A 10929-nucleotide genomic window follows, 5' to 3' on the forward strand; every position below is an offset into this window, starting at 1 on the left:
CTCTCAATCTCTTCACCAACTCACGGATGAAAGGAAGATAGTCAGCTAGTCTCTCTCCTTTCTTTCTAGTTTACGGACAGAAAAGAAATGAGCAAGCAATTCGGCTCTCTCACTCGGTCGTCATTTCTAAGGAAGGTTGATCACTTCACAGCTCACGGCCGAAAGAAAAAAAAAATGGAAGTGCTATTGTAGTGCATTGGGAATGGTATATTGTGGAGTGTATGGTTAATGGAATGTTTATATTGAGGTTATTGTGAGTGGGGTTGGTCGGCAATAGCAATGGAAGGTGCTAGATTGGGAAGTGAAATGGAAATGGATTCGGCAGAAAATGGAATTGTGATCCCCTTTTTTTTTTTTTTTTTTTTCTTTTTCTCAACTTAATAATTTAACAAAAATAATAGTAAAACTAAATAATAATAGAAACAACAATTTTAATTACAAACACATCAAAATCAATCAAACTAGAAATAACAAAATTACCATTTTCGATCTTTTCTTTCATTTTCATCATTTTTCATCATTTTTCCCTTCTTTTCTTTTTCAAAATAAATTAACAAAAATAAACCAAAATGCCAAAAAAATTAAATTTGAATGTATTTTTGTGAACAATTTTCCTTTTTCTCCTTTTCTTTTTTTTCATGATTTTTCTACGCTAAAACTTAAAAAATAAAAATAGAAACTAGAAACTAAAAAAAAAAAAACTAAAAGTAATCACGACAAATGAGAATAAAAAGTAAAAGAAATTACACCAAAAATTTGGTGTCTACAAAATGTGTTTGGAAAGTCCATAACAGAAAAGCTGCGGCAGCGTCGTTCATGTCGACTTGGCTCCTTTGCTTTGCTTCCTTTTGTTCGCTGCTCTTGTTAATTGAACCAGCATGGCTATGTTTGTTTCAGTTCAGGAAATGTCCATTCCTAGTGTTAGGAAAATAAAGTAGCTGGATCTTGTTCATAAAGTCTGCATCTTGTCTGGTTGTAGCTACGTAATTCAAGGTTGCTGCAACGAACTTAAAGCCTCGGCTTGTTGCAGCAGCAGGGTCGAACCTTGCTTTCTTCCCTTATTTGTTAAAGTTTTGCTTGTTTTGTTTTGGTATGTGGTGTTCACCTTTGACACGAGTTTCCCTCTCTGGGTTTTGTTGCATTTCTGCATTCATTCGCGCAAGTTGGGTCTGCATTTGCAATAGAAAATTGCAGTAGAGTAAAGGTCGCCGCACCTACTCTGCAGTCTGCCTTCGCCGTGACCATTCACCAGGCTTTGGCCTTTTCTTTTTCTTTTGTTGGTAAGTAATCCGGTGCGGAAAGGGGGCATTGGGAGACTGGTTTGAGTTGGCATGTCTGAGTCCTTAAAGCGTTTGAAAAATGTTCTAAGGCTTTGCTGAAAAATGAACCATCGAGACTGCCGAACCTTTTGCCTATAATCTTCCAGCCTTTGCATGATTTTTCTTCTATTTTTTGGTTAGTTTGAATGATAAAATGGTTGTTATGAGGCTTGGATTGGTTTTGAGTGTTGTGTCTAAACATACTTGAGCTGGAATTGAATCTTGCTGGCCAAAAGTTTCTTGGAGCTGCATTTTTGCAGCAGAATTTATTGTAGAAAATTTCCTAGTTGCCGAATTCTGTTTGGCAGAAGACTTGATTCGAATTCTGGCTTTGCATGCATAAAATTCCTGTCAATGATGGTTATGGAGAAATGGATGAAGCTTGGGCTCTGTTTATAGTGTTGTTGGTCATTTTTTTTTGTATGAAATACACACGGTTTATGCATTTTCTGGTATGAACTTGCGGCAAAAATTTGTAGAAGTCAAGAAAGTTTTCTGTTTTCGTTGCATGCATGGAAAACTAAAAGAACTTGCACTTTAACGCCCCAAGTCCCCCTTTGTTGCATCATGGCCCAATTATATTTTTAGTTCTTGCAATTGAATCCTAAAGTATTTGCAATCTGAATCATGACTTGACCTTTTCATCGCTCTTGAACCTTCAAAGTTCTTAAATGTTCTAATTGGGCTCACATGACTGATTAATGTTTGTAAATTGGACCCATTTTTCGTGATTATGCCTTGACATGTTTTCATGTGAATTGTGAACAATCTTAATAGATTTCTAGGATAAAATCATGAAAGCTTAATAACTTGGAGGCATTTATGGTCTTGGTTTCGTTTGATTTAAGTTTTGCTTAGCTAATCTTGTTATTTAACTTTGATAAATAATTTTTCATTTCTTCTTTCGTGATTTTTGCGTTTGATTGTGAGGGATTCCACCTTAGACCATCCATTTTAGCACTCCATTTTAGATTCCTGAAACTTTTTTATTCGAGACCGAGTTCTGCCTGCACATGCATGGTCTATTCCATATTAAATTTTCGTTTCGTGCTTAATTTTCATTTTTGTGTTTAATGGTTGTTTCATGTGATTATTTGATAATTTAAGTGGTACCTTGACCCGTTTATTATTTTGGAGGGTAAATTAGTAATTTCACTTCATTAGGGCGTCAACTCAAGGGAGGTATAACTTCTTTTATCTTTTTTGTCTCTCCTATGTGAACCAACGTGCTACGTGAGAAATACATGTCTACTTTGCTTTCCTAGCCTTTCTTTAATTTCTTTTATTTATGTCATTTACTTTTGATTTTTATTTAAGTTATTCTTTATGGGGTATGTGTACACCTCTTGGCTTGTAATAGTTAGGGATTTAATTATTTTATTCCTTTTCCCCCTTTTAGATTGTAGTAGGGTCTCCCTAATGTAATAGATAGGGTTTGGAGGAGCATTCAATGAAGACCTATCGAAGTCATGTGCCTAGCTAGCAAATGTAATAGTTAGGGCTTTAATTGTCTTATGTGTCTTGCATGCTTAGTTGCTACGTGTTAATTTGCTTTGTTAGGGCCTTGCATCTAGTCGAGCATGCTAAATGTTATGTGCTATGTGTTTATGAGTGTTTGGCATGTCTACTCGTTTTCCATAGCCATGAATGAATGTGATGGATGAATGTACGTTTCCGCTAGTCCAACGCTAGTCGGAATTCATAGAATGGGCTAGTCCAACGCTAGACCCTTAGGGATTTCCCCTCGTTAGTACATGTTTGCATGATTCATTACATGTCATGCATTCTTTTTAGTTTTATCAATTTGCATGCCCCTCGAACCCCTTTTCCCTCCATTTTAGGATTTTTGCATTTCATGCTAGTTATAGGGTTCATTTGCTTGAGAGTCCCCTTAAATATGGGATATAGACGAGTGTGGCTTTTTCTAAGCCTTAGCACGCTTGTATTCCCTCTATAAAAGGGTAAATTGAGTCACGATTTAGGTCTTCCCGTACCCAATATGCATGAATTCCCTAGGCTCATGTATTTTTAAATCCACTCTACCATTTTATACTCTCATCACACTTTCATTTTCCTCTCATTTTGCACACGTGCACCTTTATGTTTCTTCACTTGCACACGAACACTTTTATCATCACTTGCACACATGCACTTCATATTATCATTTCACATACCGTACCTTGCCCACTCACGTGCACATTTTCATTTACATATTTATTGTTTTTTATTACTTTTTCAAACACATGTCCTCACATTGCATACATGCATTCCATTCATTTGCATTCCACTCGCATTATTCATGACTTCTTCAAAGGATCGTTATTGGGCTTCACAATTAATGTGATTGGCACCACTCAACCTTGGAAGAGAAATTTCCCCCAATACCCCTAGGTCTAGGGTTTGCATTCATGTAGTGCATCCAAATGTAATAAATTCTTTGGTTAAAACAAGAAAATCTTTGATTAAATCATGCAACTAGCCTTGGCTAGGTCAAAGGGGTGCCTTGGATTTTATCCTTGCCTTCCCCTTTGTCAAATGTGACTCCCGAACCTTTTTTTCTTTGGTTTACGTGGACTAGGAGTCGTTTAAAAGGGGTTTCTTACTACTTTTTCCTATTTTTTTCTTTAAAAATTCATTTTTAGGTGACTTGGTACACCTCAACTCATTACCAAGTGGCGACTCCAATTTTTTATTTCAAAAAACCCTTTTTAAACTATAATTTTGGGTCAAATCGTCGCATTCTCAAATCCCCATTTAGACCCACTTTTCTTAAATCACAATTCATTTTCCAATCACAAATTGAATAAAAAAAATACATTTCTTTAAAACCATTTATTTATTTATCAAAAAACGGGGCGCGACATACTCTACATTCGAAACTTAGTTTTGTCGGGAGTAAGTTTAGTTCAAGTAATAGTAAGTTTTTATAGATTAATAGTAAATCTTGTTGATTGGTTAATCATCACAACTTACTAGTTTGTGGCATAAATTTACTATATTACTTAAAGAAACTTATATGAAACAAGTATTAGAAAGTTTATTTAAACTAGTGCTAAGATTTTTTTATTAATGGTTGAAACTTAATATTATAGTTAGTAGTTGTTGGTAACATAAATGTATAATAATGATTGTATGTTTCATTATAAATGTTTTGCGTTTTAAGCATTTTAATAAATGTATGTATCATTTATAAATGTTACGTGTTTTAATAAATTTATTTTCTAGCTCACAAGTATAAAAGGTAAAGTGATCGTATCTAATGTAGCGTAATCTTTTAAAATTATAGTAAATTTACCCATATATTAAGTTTCGTGAGTTTCAAATATATTTCGTATCATTCACAATATGGATTTACATGCACATTTTTTATGAAACTTGCTTTTAATTGGCAAATAGTATGTAAATTATTATAAATGTCATTTTAGAATAATCATAATTTTTATAGGTGAATGGTATATAAACTGCTAAAATTGTCAATTTATAAATTATCAAATCTTACTACTTTATGGCATATATTAGTCTAATCAACTAAAAAATTACCGTAATTAAGTGTACGTTGGTTGTTGATTTGAAATTTGCACCAAGGTCACTATTTCGATATTACTACAGCAAGTTTTTCTAATCAAAGTAAAACAAAGTCAAATATCTTTTCCTTTTGTATGCAGTATTTATGTTTCGTAAAAAATTAGTAAACCATGATTACATTTCATAATTTGTAATGAAATTAGTAACATTTTCTAAATAAATTGGAATAATTTGTAAAATATATTTTTTTTTACCAATATAGTTAGGGGTGGCAATCGGGTCCAAATCGTATTGGTGTGTCGGGTTGAGATCGGGTATAATAGAAAACCCGGTGACCCGAACTTGACTTGCCAACTCGAAATGGGTCTAGATATCTGACCCGAATCCAAAAATTTCATGTTGGTGGGTTGATAAGTCAACTCGAATGACCCGGAACTTAATTTTAATTTATTAATTTACCACTGTAATTTCTAATAAAATCAATTTTGCACAATTTTGATTACATAAGCAAGTAATAAAAATTTAAATAAATAATCCCAAACCGAGTCTAAAATAAATTAAAACACTGTAAAAGTGTTTTATCCCAAAGAAAATGGGAAGAAAGGATGATGGCATAACTATAAATGTGAGCAACTATATGCATATCACACCATGAGTTTAGTTTTTATTTGTTCAAAACATCGGTAATTTATTCGTTAGTAGATATAAAATGCATATTATTTTTCTACAAATGGAAAATACACTTTCATATATACTAACCATTAACAGAATATGTATTTTAAACACAATCAATTGAACTCATATTTCGTTTGTTTAGCTATCATTTATTTTGTTACTTAGGTTGAATATTTACATTTGAATAGAGTATTGATATCCGGACTTCATATGTTTTTGAAATTTTATAATTTCGGTAAAATTTTGCAGTGCAAATAACAAAATAACGAACCTGACCTTACAACTACTTCAATATATTTTGATGCCGATAGATATGGAGGAAACATTGAGATGTGTGAGAATGTTCATTAAAAAATGTTTAAAATTTATGCATTTTTCTTGGGTTTTAAACTAATTTTTATTAAGTAATTGGCTTCCTAAACTATACATGTTCTTGCAGATATTTGTGCCAATAAATGAAGATAATCAACACTAGTATTGCACACTAGTTGACTTTGTTAAAAAGAAAGTTTACATACTGGATTCGTTGCCTAATTCAACAAAGGTCCATCTAATTCAAATTGGCCAACAAGTCACTAGAAAATAGGATTTCACCTCCTTACATTGAAATGCAATGCTGGATTTAAAGTTTCCATGCAACGTGTTCTTCCACCTAAGGCCTTAAATATTGGAATTCCAGCCTAATTATAATGAACCACACTTGCAGCAACTAGATTAATCTGAAAGAAGCAACAGCCGGTAGAGAATCAGAGCATATCATCATAAGGAAAATCAATCATTTGATGCTTACATCGGCTTATGTCTCTATTGCTTGTCCAGGTTCATGCATGCAGTTTGAATGTTTAACCACTAACAAAAATAGCAACCTGAGATATAGGTATCATTTACTAGCTTTTAATAATTGATACTTACGCATCAAAATTAAGCTGGCAGGACACTAGATATAGCTATCTAAGCATGACAAGATTACATGGCCAAGAACTGAATTTAGAGCACAAAGACTTTGGCTTCAGAAATCTGAAGCAATCAAAAGGCTAGTAACTTGATTTGAGAATTTGATCACCAGCATCAAGGGCTCTGATATCACTATCAAAAGCTTCAGTTTGGATTGAAATTTCTGGTTTACAAACCCAAGAGCACTTGGATGCTAACAATATCTGAAATTTGATCACCAAACTTTTTTCCAAACAAGCTGAAATTATTCACATTAAAACAAGTAAACACCAGAAATTGCAAACTAAGGAGATTATGTTCAGATTTACAATCAAAATGCATTAAACTACCTTCGAAGAAACTTAAATCATCCTAAAAGCTTTGAGCAAAGACGTGCAAAAACATTTGTACTCTCTCAAGAATAAAATTCCTTAATGGTCTTGGCTGAAATCTGGTTCATTCACTACAAAACCATCACAAAATTTGTATTAAAAAAAGGCCACAACAACACATAATCATAGCAAATGAATAACATAAAACTTAGGCGTGAAAAAGGAAAAATGTACCTGAATACTTTTCGTTCCTAACAAGCTAGTGTTTTGTACATAACTTTGGATTAATGAAGGATTGCATGCCCACATTAATGCCTATACAAATGCATTATCCGTACCGAAGATTTAACTGCTGGAAATAAGCCAACACCTTTGTCGATGAGAAACATGCTTAATGTTTGAGGGCCAATTTGAAACAATGTTCTTGTTCTTCCGCTCGTTTTCTCTTTTTTCTATTTTTCCCTAAACTTTTCTGTCTCGTGTGGGATTTTTTAGTCTGTAGCTGCAGTAGTTAGAGAAGAAAAGTATTATGGAGCGAAGGCAATCATGAATATATGGGAGCCCCGAGTTGACAGAAACCCAATGAATTTAGCTCATCTCAGCTTTGGATTACAGGAGGCTCTTGCGATTCAGATTTAAACGTCATTGAAGCAGGGTGGCATGTAAGTTTTTAACGAAGCATAGTTGTTCACATGATCACAACTCTTTCAAGTAGTGCAAACTTATAACGATAGGCACTCAATGAACATCCATTAGTGAACTTAATTTACACCAAAACTATCGTATGAATACGTACGTTCATATTTATTTGTACTCTTTTATTTCAACATTGTCCATGTTTAATTTTAATTTATTTTTTTAAAGAAACTATCACATAAAACCACTTTTATTAGGGCACCTATTACACACGCCTTTTTTTATTTTCTTCAAAATAGCAAATATAAAATGATCACTTAATCATTCTATTAATTTCTTTGTGTGTCTTAATTGGACGACAACAGGTTTTTTTCCAGAATTATATGGAGATAAAAGAACAAGTTTTTTCATTTATTGGACTGTAAGCATCCCACATTTGTTGATAGTTTAAAATTAAATTAATCACTTTCTCTCGAGTCCTCAGAATGCAGCTAAAATATGACATCATGTATTTATCGGTCTGTCTTCCATCCAACAATGAACAGAGGAATAATTTTCGATCAACAGGATGCTACAACTTGCTCTGTCCAGGCTTTGCTCAAACCAGAAATGAATATACATTGATCTTTATGTCCTGCTCCTTGATATTATTAGGTTGGTTTAGTATTTGAAATATCATCTCCCTTTTAGTGATCCCTCTTATTTCTGAAATCTTAACTGCTTACATTTGGAAACTGTTCTATGAATTTTCTCTCCTTTCCTGACTGAAGAAGAGGGAAGATGTGATTCTACAAAATCTACATATATCATAGGATGGTAATAAGAATTGCTTCTGCAACACAGATTTACAAGAGTAATAATGGCCAAATTTCCGTGGCATTGCAGACGTTACAATGGAGTAAAAAATTCAAGAGGCTGATAATAAATTTCCATAGATGGCCAAATTTCCGTGGCATTGCAGACGTTAACATGGAGTAAAAAATTCAAGAGGCGGATAATAAATTTCCATAGAAACAACAGATTCGCAACAATGATTCTAGATCAGCTCAGTTCAATAACATCTGCTCTATCAAGCGTATCAACTTAGAATTCCAAAATGGGAGAAATCTCTCTTGCCTGAAGAATTCAACTTATAAAGCTCATGTTGAGTTACTAATATATTAGTAATTCTCACCCGCACAGAGTAGCAATCACAACATACAAATTTCTCTTTGACATTTCACCAAACATCTTATATGCATTCACAAATTAATCACATTTAACTTAAACGCCTGGTCTCAAGTCCTTTCCTAGATGTTTCACATGGCTATTAAACATATTTTACCCGTAGACAATCAAAACTACAACAATTTCCTAGATGTTTCAACGGACATTTTCGGCCCCAAAATTGCAATAAAATCTTCAAATTCTCAGCCTTGATTTCCCAAGAAAATCTTGACAAACAAAACAAATGAAATATAAATAAATTACAGCAATATAATCAAACGATTTCAAGAGAACATGATGATCTAACCTCGTCACTGCTATTTTTTATATGCTTTTTGACTGGCTACCACCGTCACTAACCCTTTTGTTGTGTCTGCATATGGCAGCACTCAAACCCAACCGAACGATGAGAAAGGATAGAGGGAAAGTGTGAACTAAAGATGAAAATTTTGAAGTGAGAAGATTTATTCAATTGTAACAAAGAGAAAATGTGAACCAAAGTGGAAACCTTTGCCTGGGAATTCAATCGTATCATTGGAACTGAGAACTGAATAAGAAGAAGGTAGATGACTTTAAAGAGAAAGGTGATACCCAAAACTGTTTTCAGGAGCCCAAAACCGTTTTTTTTTACTTAAATATGTACATTTTTTACTTTTAGTATTAGTAAGTTTAATTTAAACATAAGTAAATTTTGTCAAATAATAAGTAAATTAAATTACTCAAGGTGTAAATTTCTGTTTCTGACTAAAACTTATCTCTCAGGCATATACTTACTAGTTTTAATTAAAAACTTACTAAAGTTAATATTAATTATTTTAATATAATATTTAAAAAGTCGCTAAAAGATTTGATCTGTCACTAAAGGTAATAGAAACCTATAATAGCAGGTTTCCCTAATATCATTACCATAACTATAGGCACTGTAGCACTGTCCATTTCCCAAATTAGTATCTGCGCATATATATCTTTCATATTTTGCAGTTTGTTAGTACACGAATATCAACATAATGCATTCCATAACTGACAATCCCTTGCCAATACCAACTTGAAATCATCAAGCAAAATTTTTGAGCTTCATTTTAATCATATGAGATTGATGGCCACCTAACTCTTCAAATACCAATCATCTACAAATTCCTCGGGCATACTTATCGCATGTCTATGTGGCCAGAGGCACTATTATTGATATCAAAGCGCATCCCATCTATTCATCACCGTCACTGCTAGGTATGAAGTTCCTCTGTTGTATTACTACCACCACCATATTCAATTACTAAAGCAACCCTCCACATAAATCTACCATCACCTCACTGACCTTAAACCCAAATCGAAGAAACTGTTATTTTTGTCCCTAGAATATATATTTCATATCTGCAAACACTATAATAAAGGATATGGCAAACGATGCTAGATGGTAGAGGGATTTTAGGGATTAAAGGGAGGGAGAAATTATAGACGTGAGGACACTTAAGATGCCCACTAAATGGATATGAAGGAGAAGAGAGATAAAAATGGACATAAGAAGAGGAAAAGGTTATTGGTGGGTCTGAGTAAAGGAGACCGAAACAGAGACATAGGCAGAGAATGGATTGCATAGCAGTAATTGGGGTGGTAAGAAGTGGGGATTGAAAAAGGAGGGAAGGAGAAAGTAGGTAGCTAATTATAAGAAAAGCGCAACCATATGCACATTCATAAAGAGGAATCGACAACATTCAAGCATTTTTAGATTTTTAATAATAATTTTTCAATAACAATTTTTTTATTTTTTCCATTATTACATGAAATTGCCAAGATATTTCTATCAATCTAAAAAATTATAATTTTGGGATGAATTTAGTTAAGAGCATATCTATAAATTTATTATTCTTTCATTAATGTATTCGGAATGTTGCTTTTTTATACATTATTTGCCCTGGATGTTATAAAATAGTGGAGTTGATTAACGATTTTAGTGACAAATTGGAAAAAAATGATGTTAAGGGATAAAGTACAAAATAAGATAGGGTAATTGGGGAAAGGGGAAGGGTTGGGTTTGGTGGTAAGATGGAATGGGTTGTAAGGAGGAGGTCTTGGATTCAAGACCTCCTACTTATTTTGTTTTTTAAAAACAAGCCAGGAAAATTACCGCATTTAACTATTAAGGGTATAAATGTCTTTTATCATTACCATTACATAATGTTAGAGTCAACTAACTGTTCAGGGGATAAAGTAAAAGAAAAAAATAACATTAGAAGATAAAGTAAAAAAATAGATATATATATATATCTTAGAGGGAGTTTTTATAATTTTTTGTCAATCTAGGG

This window comes from Coffea arabica, chromosome 6c (assembly GCF_036785885.1).
Source record: "Coffea arabica cultivar ET-39 chromosome 6c, Coffea Arabica ET-39 HiFi, whole genome shotgun sequence".
In the NCBI taxonomy this organism is placed as follows: Eukaryota; Viridiplantae; Streptophyta; class Magnoliopsida; order Gentianales; family Rubiaceae; genus Coffea; species Coffea arabica.